Raw genomic sequence first — 14,581 nt, 5'->3', positions numbered from 1 at the left:
ACTTTACATGCACCATGGACACAGATCTGACACTATCACATCACATCAACTATGTGTATGTAGATATCCATGATTATTTGATATCCATAACTAGATATCTATAAGTATGCATATGAAGATATGTAGATATCTTGCTATATACATGTACGCAATCTCTGCTGCATCTCCCACTACCTTACCTACCCCCACAGAGTCAGCACAACGACAACCATCATCTTCTCTGGCCTAGACTGTTGCAGCATCCTATACCTGGGCACCCCAGCATCTCAACAAAGAAAACTCTAACAGGCCATGTACACTGCAGCTAAGCTCCTCCTGGCTCTAGGCCATACAGAACACATCACACCCACCCTCTATGTCCGGCACTGGCTCCCAGTCAGGTGCCAATCTGCCTTCAAGGCTATGTGCACCACCCAGCATGACCTGCACATAACAGGCCCAGAAAATATGCAACACAAATTCAGACCCTTCAGAACCAACAGGAACCTGAGTACATGGACAGCCCCCTTTCTGATAATTTCTTCCACCAAATTGACCTGAATAAAGGTATCCTCCTTCTCTGTGCAAGCACACACAATATTGAATGCCATTCCTCTAGTGTCACCTTGCCTTCCAAAAGCCACTGAAGATCTGCCTCTGCATCATGACTGACCCAATCCACCTCTCAGGTAAAATTACACCCCAGACAGGTAGGCCAGGGCATCATTGAGTCACATGATGAGACTGCAAGACAGTATCGAGTATGCACAGAAACACTACCAATAAACCCGCCTGTCAAGACATGCCCTCTGCCATAGGTACAATAAATCTGCCTTGACTCATGGGTACATAACACACTCTCTGTCAATGCTAAATAGCCATATCCCTCCCAAGGCACGGCCACACACACACATACATCTGCATCCATCCACTTCTTGATCCCATCTCGCACATAACCTTTGCCACTAGAATGCAGCTAAGTCCAACAAAATGTATTTGCTGTACCTGGGCACATGAGGAGTCTGCTTGATTCATATGCTCTCCCCACAGCCCATCACAACACCCACCAACAAGCCACTTCTCAATGAGTGGCTAGAAGGGATTTAGCCACCCCTGCTTACCTCTCTATTGCCTTAAATGCACACACATTACAGAAACATGTGAACAATTACTCTGAGTTGGGCCTTTGGTCCTCCATGGGCATTTAACTACAGTGCTTTGACATAATTCCAGTGGCACTAGGAGAAAAAGCCAGACCACAGTACGTTACATCACATTGCCATGTCCCTCATCTTCACAATATACATCCCCTTCACATGGCATTCTGGTTCCGCTCTATTGTTCTGCCTGTAAGAACGTACCAGCAGCTTGGATCTGGACCTGCAGGTCTCGGACCTGAGTGTGAAGCACTGGATCCACCATCTTTAGGATCCGCAGCTGAAGTGGTAAAAGGCGATGCCGCCCGCCAAACTGCACCTCTGCAGTGTGTCCTGCCTCAATGGCTGCCCTCGCTTTCTTTTGGCTCTGGATCTGCCGGACATCCCAGGGCTTATTTATGTTTTCTGGGGTACAGACTGCCACCCCCTTCACGTTGACGGCAGCTGCTATCTTCTCCCAGATCCTCCGACATCCAGTGGCCCCAAACTGCTTTCCGGATGGCAGAGGGAGTCAAAATGCTTCAGGACCTGTTCCCCTACGATACCAACTTCTGCAGCAGAGAAATTGGCATCCCTCAGCCTAGCAACCTTTAGTGTGCTAGAGGAGTTGGCAGACATGGTGCTGCTGAGTCTGGTGGCATGAAACAGGGACCTGATTCCACTTTTACTGAGGAGCTGCAATGTGACAAGTGGTTGTGTCCAAATGAGGGCTTTTAGGTGGTCACAGCGTCTTGCGGGTACTCACAGAGGAACAAGCAGTGGAGTTGGATCAGACACTCCAAGGCAGTGGCTGTGGTCAGCAACTAGTCACAAGATGGCACACAGAAGTAGATGTTGCAAAGGCAAGGCAAGCTAGGCAATCTAGGCAAGGAAGGCAAGGTAGGATTGAGCACAAAAAGGCAGAAATCAGGCAGAGAAATGAGGTACAGGTCTCGGCAGGAGCGCAATGAGGCAGCATTGGTAGTTATGTAGAAGAAAGGCCTTTAGTTATGTTATGATGCATGCTGCTCATGCGCGATGTGTAGGGTGAATGACCCAAAACTGGTACGATAAAAGATAATACAAAAAATGCCCAATGTCCAATGCACCGTTGTGAAAGGAAAAAAGTTATATTACATGCAAAAGTGTAACACTGTTCTGTAGAACCAAACAGAAACAGCCTTTGTCTGTTTCAAAAGTGTTACTTGTTTAATGGAGACAAACCACATGCTTGGAATATAAAAATGTTATAAAATAATCCCACTACTCTCATTGCCTACGACCTATATGAAATGCCAATTGTATCCTACAGTTTGTTGCCCTATTGGTCACACGTTATGTAAACACATTACCCTGCAACATGACCTGCTACATCGTCACGATCAAAACTTAGAAATTGTTTTGTTATTTGGTATGTTGTGTCAATAATTATTCTTGACCATCATGTGCTGTGCACCCCTCTGACAGGACCCTTTTGAAGTGTAATTTACGAAGCCAAGCCTGCTCATTCATCCAATGGCCCTTCCCATTATACCAGACACCATGGCGCACACAGGTTGCTCCCTTACCTTTGTGATTGAATTTACTGGCATCACCTCTGCTCCTTCTGTCCCAAATCATGGTATGTTCTACAGACATTTCCTCCCTTATCTCTCTGGGAACCCAGGTGCACATGAATGACATGAACAGGGGCCACTCTGAAGTTTGGATTTCATCTGTTTATTTATGCCTAAAGTGCTGCCGCCTTCAGTTCAAATGGGAGGAGCACTCTTTGGGTGAGGACAGTAGTGCTCTAATTCTTTACCAGGCCCCTTGGCATCACAGACCTCCATGCCCTGTTCTGTTGTATGTTAACCTAAAAATATCTGACATTGCATTTCAAGTTCCAGTGAGTCCTGCAGCTGGACACAATCAACTGTTATCTGCACAGGGTGGCTGCCTGTAACCTTGCCATTACTCTTCTCTAGGGGCATGATAGGGGGATTCTCCTTGGTAATTAATGAACAGGGCCGCAGCTCGACATGAAGGCTTGATTTTTGTTTCAATGCATAACAGGGTTGAAATCCAACATGGCTGAACTGTTGCCATCTAGCCCAACAGACCTGGCATTTACCACAACACCTCTCGGACTCAATTTCTCAGCAGTCCCGATCCAACGGATCTCCTTGGGTTTTTGGAGGTTGCTGAGCCTGAGGAGAGACAGGAGACCGTGCCCCTGCGAGTGGAGAGCAATGCATAATTTGTTAGCACTTTGTCTGCAACACTTCATCCCGGAGGCAGCAGAGATGGGTAATGGGAGTGGGATGCATGCAGACCGGAAGCCCATGCCAGTGTGCTCACTGAGACAGGGATGCACTGTTTCATCCCAGCTAGTAGTACACGCACACGTGGAGGATGTGCACCTGCTGCACACTTGGAGTGGGAGAACAAATTGCTGCATTAAATTGACCAACAAGGCAAGGTAGAGCAGGAGATGGGCAGGGACATTCATTGTCTGGCTGAGAATATAATCTCTGCAAATGCCACAATGAGTTCCGAAGTCTGGCTATTGCGTGAGGATGCCTCTGCCTTGAGGCAATGCCTGCATGAAGAGATGAAGGACTCAAGGGATCTCTGCAGGCAGGAGATGTTGGATTTGGGGGTACTCTTGAATCTGCAGAATGAGTCATCAAGGCAGTGTCACTGGCTGGTGGTGTCTTCCTTGAGGGACACTCTGAACATGAAAATGGATGCCTCGAGGGTAACCTTGCAAGCCAACATGCAGGCCACTCGCAAAGAGAATCACGAGGACCTACTTGCCATTGGCACACTGTTGCATGCAACAGTATCACGTCTGGCTGTGGTAAATGAGATCCAGGCTTTTGTCTTGCGTGTACAGGGTCCCCCATCACAGGATCCTCCACATGGTGAGTCTTTACATTGAATCGCGCATGAGATGCCATTGGACATTTCCCTGCATGCCATCTCCTGTTGCCACACCCCCTTGCCACACCCCTTCTTCATGCCACATGCTGATCATAAGCAAAGTGATGGAGTGTGGAGTGTGATATATTTCTTATTTTTGCAGTCCCAGGTGGACTTTTTTGGGGGGGTACTACAGACATTGCAGTAGTGTTCCAAGGGCAGTTGGTTGTCTGACTATGCTACTTTGTAAGTGATACATCTGGTGGACTGTAGATACTGACATGTTCTGTGAAGATAACTAACATGGTCATTTAGAAAGGAACATGATCTCATAATCAGGTAAACGTAATGTTGAACCATAATGTGCATGATATGTGTAGTCTGTCTGAGTGACTCCTTGAGCTCTTCTTCACACATCGCAACTATCACTCCAGATCACTTTGCACAGCCAGCTCCTACCCACCCTGTGAATGTGAATGCACCCAGAACCCTCTCCTTCCATCCAAGTCCCTAGTCCCTCTGCTGGACACTGGCCCTCCTAACACAAATGAGGAGGCACGGTGTTAGGTGGAGATGGTGAGGGATTCACAGCACGCCAGCAGTACCACAAGGCAAGGGAGTACACTGACATGCATGAGCATGGCTGTTGACCTATGCATTCAAATGGTGTCTTGATGTGGCACGACTAGGGTTGTGGGTGAAAGTGTCAATCAAGTGATATATCAATGATTGTCACTGTCATCAAAGATGGGAGTTGTCCCATATCCATGATGGTGGATATTGGTAGCAGCTCTTCATTGTGCTGGTAGTAGTCTGTCACCCAAAGGTCCATGCACGTGTTTCTTATGAAGGGACTTGAACTGACTTATTTGTTTGGTGCCATGCCATTTGCACTTATGTCCTGTGAGCTTTGCATGCCATGTCCTGCCATGATTGTTGTCAAGTAGTCACAATCATGCATGAGCATCGAACACGCCTGACTCTCATCTTCCACGTAAGGGGATGTTTTCAGGTACATGGAGAACTACTTGTGTGTTTCATATGTTTGCATGTTGATGGTGAGTGAAGTATGCTGTACTTTGAAGGAGAAGTGCTGATGTAAGTGGACAAAGTGTGTGTGTAATGTGCGATGTAGCTTCCGTGTCGCTTTTAGTGACAACTTAGTTCCTTTCAATGGGTGTCAGAACTTGGATCAGGTTGATGTATTTGGGTGTTCAGTGTGTGTCAACATTGCCTACTGAAAGGTGTGGCGTACATGAAGATGGAAGTGAGATGTACATTTTTGGTACCTGGGGCATACATGAGGTGTGAGGTTGCAGGGAAGGGGTGGCAGGTGTATGCCCATCAATGTATGCACTGCCAACCAGGGGAGGATACAGTGGAAAGCTGGTCACACTGCCCCAGGTAGGTGGTGGGTGTAAGGTGTATATAGCCTGGAGTCATGGTTTACCTTTGGCCTGCAGGTGTGGCTCAAATGCTGTAGAAAGTATGTGGCTGTGACTGTACAGTGTGCTGCTGGGGGTACAACAGTCATAGATAATAAGACATAGGCAGGAAAGACCTGTCTGCTGGCTTTTACATTGATGTTCCAGCATTGAATTGGCCTACTAATAGTCTCACTTCTGGTGTGTGATGGGACTATTGAGATACAGTATATGTAAAAGAGCCCTCCGCACTGCACTGGGGGCAGTGGGTGGAGGATGTGTTGTAGACATGGACCTTTCTGATGTGTCAGCTGGAGGGCACAGCTTTGCCGGGAGGAGCCGAAGTGACCTGCTGCAGTGTAGGCCCAGACACAACAAGAGGGGAAGGTGACAGAAGAGCCATGGTGGAAGCAAGCAGCACATGCAGTGGATTGTTCGCAGAGTCACCACTTCATGCAGTTAGGTGAGTCTTGTTGTTAAGGGGCAGGGGGCAGGGGCATAGGGGTGGGCAATGTAGGGGGGAGTGGGAGTTGTGCAAGCATAGCAATGAACTCCACTCTGTAAGGTGGTGTGCGACTGTGGGGGTAGTCAGATGTGACAAGTCCCAGGAATGGTGGACATGGCAGTAAGGATACTGGAGGTGGTGGTGTACATTGAGCAGGGTGGTGCAGGGAGAAGAAGGTGAATTACGGGTTGTGGGAGTAACAGCACCATGCAAACATACATGCTCTGAGGCAAATGTTTCCCTTTGTTTTGCAGGGAGTACCAAAGAGGCGTACCTGAGGTTTTGGGGTAGACAAGTACACGTGTCATAGGGTGGTATACACCTGGGGATGTTTAGATGGCATCTGTTCAAGGGAGATTTTTGTGATAGTGGTTTTGCTTTGCAGGTCTCTGACAGTTTTGGCCAGGGCTGTGCGAAGGGGTGGATGGCAATATAAGGGGGGCGCCTGGACATTTGCCTCATTAGAAGGGCCTTCTGGTTGACTTTGTGGCAGTCATGGCTGGTGAGGTGGAGATGGAAGTGTGAGGACTCAGGGAGGGCACAGTTGGGCAGGGAGTTGGGCCAGTGATGACATGGCATCCCAGAGCAGGAGGACACACCCACATGGGGAGGGTTCAGCAGAAGAGTGAGTGTTGAGTGGGAGCATCGTCACATTGGGGTCATGGACAGGGATTGTACAGGCATGTGGGGGAAGTGTTCATGCAAGGGGATAAAAGGGCACTCTGGGGAGCATGAGGGAGAGTGTGTGCATGAGCAGAAATCCATCACACAACATGGCCACTGATGACAGGAAACCGGGTTTAACAATGTCAGGCTTGTTGCCAGGACAGCAAAGGTGTAGTAGGTCATCACCGGGATGGGAGACTGGAATGGGGCCATCAGTTGTTAGGCACCCCCACCCCCATGAGCCACCTACGTGAGAGTATAGATGTGTGGGGAGTGGATGCGTCAGACTAGGAAGGTGTGTGACTACTGCTATGGTGAGATTTGAAGTGCTACAGGACTAATGAGTGAGCATTGATCGATCGCGAGTTAGAGCACGATGATGACAGTGAGAATTAACAGAGCATTGAATATCGATACATAATAAATTAGAGCTTGGTAGGTTTTGATGACAAGTGAAGTGGTCATATTAAAAGGGACAAAGGGAGAGGTGTATGAAAGGTGAACAGGTGCATTTTTCTGGTTAGATGTTCCTTCCAATTGCAGGGACAGACAGGAGGAAGAAGAGAGTGCATGTGAGCAGAACCTGCAGAAATGGTGCAGAGGGACAGTCCATCAAGTTTGCTGTCAGGTGAGCAGGAAGCTCAGTGGTTCATGCCGTCATATTGTGGTGGTTGAATATTGTGCATAAAAAGATAGGTTTGGCACCATGTTAATTTATTTTTTAACACAATCAGTCCTCCACATTTGTCTGTAATTAGCAGCTATGTCATGTATGCTTCCAGCATGGAAGGTGCAGTGGTTCTCCATTATGCTGGGTGTGGTTGTACCTGCAGAGGAGATGGAACTGAATAGGTATCAGCAATGGTTGTGCTGTTGCAGTTTTCATGCAAGTTGTTTACCATGTTAGGCACAGTTTTCAGGGTAGTGTTCTATCAATGTGCGACCATAGGTTGACAAATCATTTGGTGCAGGTATGGTAAGGTAAGGAGTATAGGAGGGTGAAAAGGTGTATTATACTGTTCTGGTGGGGTTCAACTCGGTGCCCAAGTGGATGCAAGAGGCCCACCAGATTTTGGCAATGCATATTTTGGTTGAGCGTCAGATGCAGCAGGTTTCAATGCATTCCAGGAAGTATGGATTTGTGAAGAGAGGTCTCAAGGTCATAGGAGTAGTGAGGGACATTGCATTGCCTTTAAGTTCCCCTTTCGTTGACTATCACCATATTGACTGTGTGGGCAGGCAGCAAGATCAACTTCAATCTGTACGAGTGAGGGGTGGTGTCAATGATGCACAGAGACTTCACAATCCAACAAGACCAGGGCGTGTATCAACTTTCTACTCACTTAGTTCAGATATGTTTGATGTACAATGTTGTTTTCATAGCAGAGCACCAGGCCTGAAAAGCTAACTGTCACACTGATGGCTTGTCTCCTGTTCAGTGGCAGGTGTACCATTGCCGGTTACCAGGGTGGACACTGAAGGTTAACATATCCACGAAGAGCTCTGTTGTGTGGGAAAATGAGGGTACAGGAGTGATTTTGAAAGTCCATGGCAGGTAGTCTGTGGCCCACTAACAATACTGCATTGCTGTAATTTATTTTTGAAGTTTGGCAACTGTATTTGCAGTCATGATGTGGATGCAGATGATGCAAATGAAAGGGGGAGAAATGTTTTCATTGCATGCATGCAGGACAGATGGATTTGTGCTGATACAGGGTGACAATGGAACCTACATTAGCAGGGAGGATGTGTTTATGGGGAATTATGCTGGTGCTTTCAGGTGATTGAGGGAGAGCTGAGTTGACCGATGTTGCGAGGCTGGGATGTAGAGTAGACTTGGAGGTGGCAGAAAGCCCTTTACTGGTGTTTTACTGTGTAGGACCATGGAGGGGTAATTGAAGAGTGAATTTGTACTCATGGGTGGAGGTGCTGTTTAGATGCAGTCTTACATGTTATTGATTAATGGGCTTCTGAATACTGAATATCAGGGCTATTTATATGGAAAGGTTAGGATGATGTACTGTGGCAGTATATGAGGCAATGTAGCAAGGTGCAGCATATGTCAGTTGCAAGGTTTAAGGGGGTGGGAGAGTAATGGTGTGGTGGTTCAAAACTGGTGTTAGGGACAACACAGTCATGTCTAATACTATTGGGAATGCATGCCTGTAGATTTGTAGTCCTGCATTGATATTTTCTGGGCCTCAGGAAGGTATACAGATGTCTTCCAGTCATGCTTCGAAGGTGTTGTGCAGAGCATTAGCCTCTGTGTGGGGGAGACAGCCTTGGTTACAGGACTCTTTCTTACACGATAGATGCATCATTAAAGGCAAAGTGATAGTGGATGGGGAACCAGGTATTTCATATATTTGGATCCTGGAACTCAGACATATATGAGAGGTGAGTGCAACATCAGAGATGATCGATTCAATGAGAGGGATGCAGTGTAGATGGCCAGGTGCTGGTGAGTTATTCATTGTTTACTTTAGATTTTGAATATAGTGAATTATGCTCTGATGTTCCTTTTCACAGAGAAGGAAGCCTTTATGAGGATCATGCTCATTATCGTTGAGATGATCAGCCAATGATGATTTACGTATTGAGGGTTGATGAATGGGTAACGGGAAATGTACCTGCGTGAATGTGGGAGAATGTTTTATTGGCAATGTTCAATTAGTTATGTCCATGTTACTTCTTTGTTAGTCTGTGAGGTTGAGTGACCCTGTTATCTGTATTAGTAGGCTTGGGACAGTGACAGATGTGTGATAGTTTGCGTAGGGAGCACACACCACGTGTCACTCCAAGTCAGCCACTCTCAGGGTGTTGTTTATGGCCAAACTGTAGTTGCCATGTTTCATCATTCAAAGCCATGAAGGATGTTGGTTTGGTGATCTACACAGGATGTTTTTCATGTGAAGTATGTCTGAACAATCTCATTGCGTATGTGCTGTCCCCTCCCCCTTTCACCTTCTAAGGGTATCAGTACTGTCTCTGGCTGCAGAAGCAGCCCTCATTCACCTCTATTCGTATGTCATGACATTTGGCTACATTATGCAAGATGCAACAAGCCATGATCATTTTCCATAGGACAGGTAGTGCATACAACAATAGACAGTGGAACCGTGATTTCAGCACTCTAAATTTGCACTCCACTATGACTCCAATGGCAAGGTGAGCTGCATTGTAGCACATCTCAGCTGGGGTGGCGGGCTTTCACTTGTTTACCAACATTTCCCAATGCCAGTGCCTGCTGGAATGGTATAATGTGTAGCCATAGTGCTACATCGAGGGTAGTTTGCATTCACCTGCATGATGTGCCCCTTTGTATCACAGATGACCTGCACATTGATTGAATGGCAATTTTATCTATTCCGATATATTTTTTCTGTGGTTCATAGGGGTTGAAACACAACATGGATGCAAACAATAGTCCCAAGTGCCAGTGGGAAGTGGGAAACTAAATAGAATTCCTGAGCCACTCTTTGCCTTGCCTGAAGGGTATGTGGCATGTCTATGTGGCTGTGCACGCATGCTATGATGCAGCGCAAGACCTGCTGGAGACAGTGTGAATGTGTGGATTGTGAGATTCCCCAACCATGGCTGTGGTCCATTGGAATGTGCCAGTGTCCAGGAAGGGGTATGCAGTCTATTCATCGAAATAACATCCATCAAATTATTATCCATCGAAATTAATTAATTGAAATGCTTTTCCATCGAAATAGATGTATGGATGTTTGGGTTGGAAATTCAATGGGTCGAGGAAAGGGTTACATTTTGAAAATGGGGGTTTAGGGAGTTTGTGGGGCCCATGGGGGTCTGGTGGGTTTGGGGGGACACCCCAATAAACAATAAACACCACAGGTTAGAGGGAGCTGTCCAGTGCTGAAATACATTATAGATTTCAGCACTGGACAGTTCCCTCTGACTGGTGTAGTGTGCACTTTCATTTAATTTTCTAGGACTGGGGACCTTTATTTTATTTTATTGAGGGTTTGGGGCTGGGACTCCACAATAAAAAATGTGAGAAGGGAGTGGGAGAATGCCTGGTGTCCCCCACCATGTGCTCACAGCCAATATCACCCTTGGTGAAAGTGCTATGTGCCTTGCACTTGATGGGGCGTGTTTGTACATTTGCACTGTGCCGCCCTCACCACACCCATGTTATCCCCCATTTCCCTACTTTAATGCGGACGCTGGCATATTCCGGCCAAAAAACAGTAAGTAGAGCAACTAATCTGTTAGGGAAGAGGGAAGGGGAAGTGGTGAGGAAGGAAGGAGGAGGGAAAAAACAGGAGGGGAATAGGGTGAAAATGATGGAGGATAAGGGGAAGGAGGAAGGAAGATAGGATCATAGGGAAGATTTAAGGGAAGGGGAGAGAATGAGAGGTGGGGAAGGTTACATGGAGGGGAATGGAGAAGGAGAGATTTCAGGGAAGAGTGGAAGGAGGAAAAGGTAAGTATGGAGTGGATTGAGAGAGGTAAGGTGTTCCAGTGCAGGGGGGCTAGGAATTGAAAGGAGCGGAAAGGGAGGAAGCACATAGGGAAGGGGGGACGGTGAGAAGGAAGTGGTTGGTGGAATGGAGGGAGCGGGAGGGATTATAGAAAGAGAGGTGAGAGGAGAGATAAGGGGGAGCCAAGTCATGGAGAGACTTAAAGAGTAGACAGAGGAAATGAAATTTAATTTGGGTGTGGAAGGGAAACCAGCCAAGGGAGGACAGCGAAGAAGAAATGGAGTCATGTGAGGTAAGGAGACAGACGTTACGGACGGCTGAGGGGTAGATAGATTTGAGAGGAGCAAGATGAGAAGCAGGTAGTCCAAAGAATAGGGAGGAGCAATAGAAGAGGCAAGAGAAGATAAGGGAGGAGATTAAAAGTTTTGTTGCATGGAAGGTAAGGGAGGAGCGGACTTTGCGAATATTGAAGAGGTGGTAGCGACAGACGCGAGAGGTAAGAGAAATACGGTGGGAAAAGGAGAGGGAAGAGTCAAAGTGAATGCCTAGATTGCGAGCGTGGGCAGAGATAGGAAGATTAGAGGGGGGAAAGTGAATGAAAGGTGAGGGAGATAGAGGGGGAAGAGTATTGGAGGGAAAGAATAATACTTCAGTCTTATCAGTATAGAGAGAAAGAAAGCGGGATGACATCCAGTTTTTAATGGCAGTAAGACAGGAAGAGAGTTTAAGGTGGAGGTCAGAGGAGAAGGAAGAGAAAGAAAGGAAGAGTTGGGTGTCATCAGCATAGAAATGGTGAGAAATACCGAATGAGGAGATAACAGGGGCAAGGTGAGAGGTGTAGAGAGAGAATAGGAAAGGGCCAAGAACTGAACCTTGGGGTACACCATATTCCAAGGGGAGGGTAGGTGAGGAACGGCCGCCCCAGGAGACAGCAAATGAGTGGGGGGAGAGGTAAGAGGAGAGCCAGTTGAGAACAGAGCCATTGAAAGCAAAGGAAGAAAGAGTGTTGAGAAGTAGGGGTGATCGACAGTGTCGAAAGCAGCAGAAAGGTCAAGGAGAATAAGGATAGAGGATTGCTTAGAGTATCAATCGGAGAGAAGGGAGTTAAGGATATAAGTTAGGGCAGTTTCAGGAGAGTGTTTAGGCCGGAAACCAGATTGAGAGGGGGGTGGGAGTGAAACATTAGTGACAAAGGCTGAGAGCTGGGAATAGGCGAGGTGTTCAAGTAGTTTAGAGAGGAAAGGGAGAAGAGAGATTGGACGGAAGTTAGAGGTAAGAAGGGGATCAGCAGAGGGTTTCTTCAGAATAGGAATGATGGTGGCATGCTTAAATGCAATGGGGAAGGTGGCTGAGGAAAGGCAGGTATTGAAGAAGGAGGTTAGGTGAGGGATAAGAAGAGGGTAGATCTTGGGGATAAGAAGGGAGGGGAGAGTATCAGTAGGGGCAGATGTAGGATGGGCTTTGGACAGGAGGAGGGACACGTCAGAAGGGGAGACAGGCGGGAAGTCAGACATGCAGGTTGAAGGGGAATAGGGAGGGGGAGAAGGGAGGAGTAGGAAGAGCAGTTAATTTTCTGTGAATCAGGGCCAATATGTGTTCCCATGCAGAAAGTAAGTCCAGAGTTATTGCCAGTCTTTCTTTCTGCCTTAGTTCTTCCTATTCTTGCATCTTTACTGTTATATACGTCTTCAGGACAGAAAAAGGGAAAAGTAAGCTAGTTTGAAAGAAAAGGGAAGTCTCGCGCATGCTTTCGCCCATAGGCTCACTCTACGGCTGTTCCTGTGACCAGCGGTGAGATGGTCGGAGGCTGTGTGTCTAATTTGAGCTGACCTGTTTCTCTACACATATTTTGCACTCTGCGTGCACCATATGTGCAGCGATACATACATGTTAGGAAATACAGGGCAAAGTTTTCATCCCTCCAATTTATAACCATCCCCCAAAAATATCTATATTATTTTATGTGAACCGGCTCTTGGTTGCATTAACCATGTGACCTAACAAACAGAAGAAGCAAACATGTACTTGCAGACTGGAGGTCACGTGAGGACTTCATGGCCATCCTCCATTTTAAACGCATAACACTTCCAAAACCACTGGTGATGGTCATCCGCCCAAGGTTCAGATTCCAACTAAAGCTGGAAAAGTGAAAAAAGGTTTCAATATATTCGTGTTGTCCCCTCACTGAATAAGATCCCCTAAATCCCTGCCATTTGCGAATTAGATTAATTGAAAGCACTCGCAAAAGCCACATCTGTAGGCTGACGTCTGTCCCTGCCCTTCACTTCGGTCCCGGGAAGCTGCTCCCTGTCCCATTGATCCCTGAATAGTCGTGCCTGTCAGGGCGCCGCATCAGCCATTATCATTCTAATTTTACTGACTTTCCTGGTCCCTAATCTAATTTGCAATGATGCTCAAACATTTTGCGGGGCTGCAGCACTTTCTTCGGAATTTCAACAGGAGCATTAAACCCCCAATTTACATTAATGATGTGCACATTTAATTAGGGGAGAAGGGCTGTTTGTGTGAAAAGCTCGGTCTTGGTTGAGCCGAAAGGAAAAGCTCCCGCTGTTATAAGTAACCATGCCACTGTTACCCGCTTCTCGGAAAGAACCATGGCACTCGACGACTTCTGCTTCCGAATGTCTGCTCTGACACGGAAGTGACGCAATTCAGAGGAAAAGGTCACTGAAAAGGAAGAAAAGAAATATCCCTTTGAGGAATGGGGTTCGTGCAGCTGTTGAGTCGAACATAAAACAATGCTTGTGCCCCCAGCATGACCTCGACGAGATTTTCTAGACTTGTAGTTCTTTTCGCACACCCCTAAATCGGTGGGAATACACGTGTCTACTCCCTAAAAGTAATGCAATGCACATTGTTGATAAAACAATCCCTTACATTGGTGCTTATTTTTGCCTTTTATACTATTGAATATACCGATTTTCTTAACTAGCTGCATCTGAAAATCGCACTTTTTTTAAAGGTACCGAGGCACGGATGTTGCAAAATAGTAGAACTGCCAGAAGCAAAGAAACGAATAGGTTACTTTGTACAAAGACAAGTGCACCCCTATATCCTCATGCAGGCTCGGACGGGCCTATAGGGAAATGCCAGAACCAAAAACGCAAAATTGTGGTGTGGGGCAGTTTTTGGTCAATGTGGGCCAGATGATGAGTTCCTTCATTATGTAGCCAGTAGTTGACCAATATTGCTGAATACATATTTTTTGAAATGGACAATTTGCATAACATTTTTCTTAAAACTCCCCTTTGGGTACTATTCCAACAGTTTGTCACAAAAGAAATGAATTACCATTTGCAACTGTGGGCCTCTTTTTCATTGGTGCCTGAGACAATTTTATGCCCCAATCCGACCCTGTCCTCATTGTACCCCCACGTCTGTAAATCCAGTGAGAACTAAGACTCCTCCTCTTCTTTGCTAAGTGTGGTGACTGCCCCTTTAAGGGCACACACACGCGGCAGAGTGACGTAAGTCTGCCGCATGTGCTTTAAATAAACG

The sequence above is a fragment of the Ambystoma mexicanum genome, chromosome 6q (assembly GCF_040938575.1).
Source record: "Ambystoma mexicanum isolate Mex_15411 chromosome 6q, UKY_AmexF1_1, whole genome shotgun sequence".
In the NCBI taxonomy this organism is placed as follows: domain Eukaryota; kingdom Metazoa; phylum Chordata; class Amphibia; order Caudata; family Ambystomatidae; genus Ambystoma; species Ambystoma mexicanum.
Note: the sequence above shows the minus strand (reverse complement) of the source record.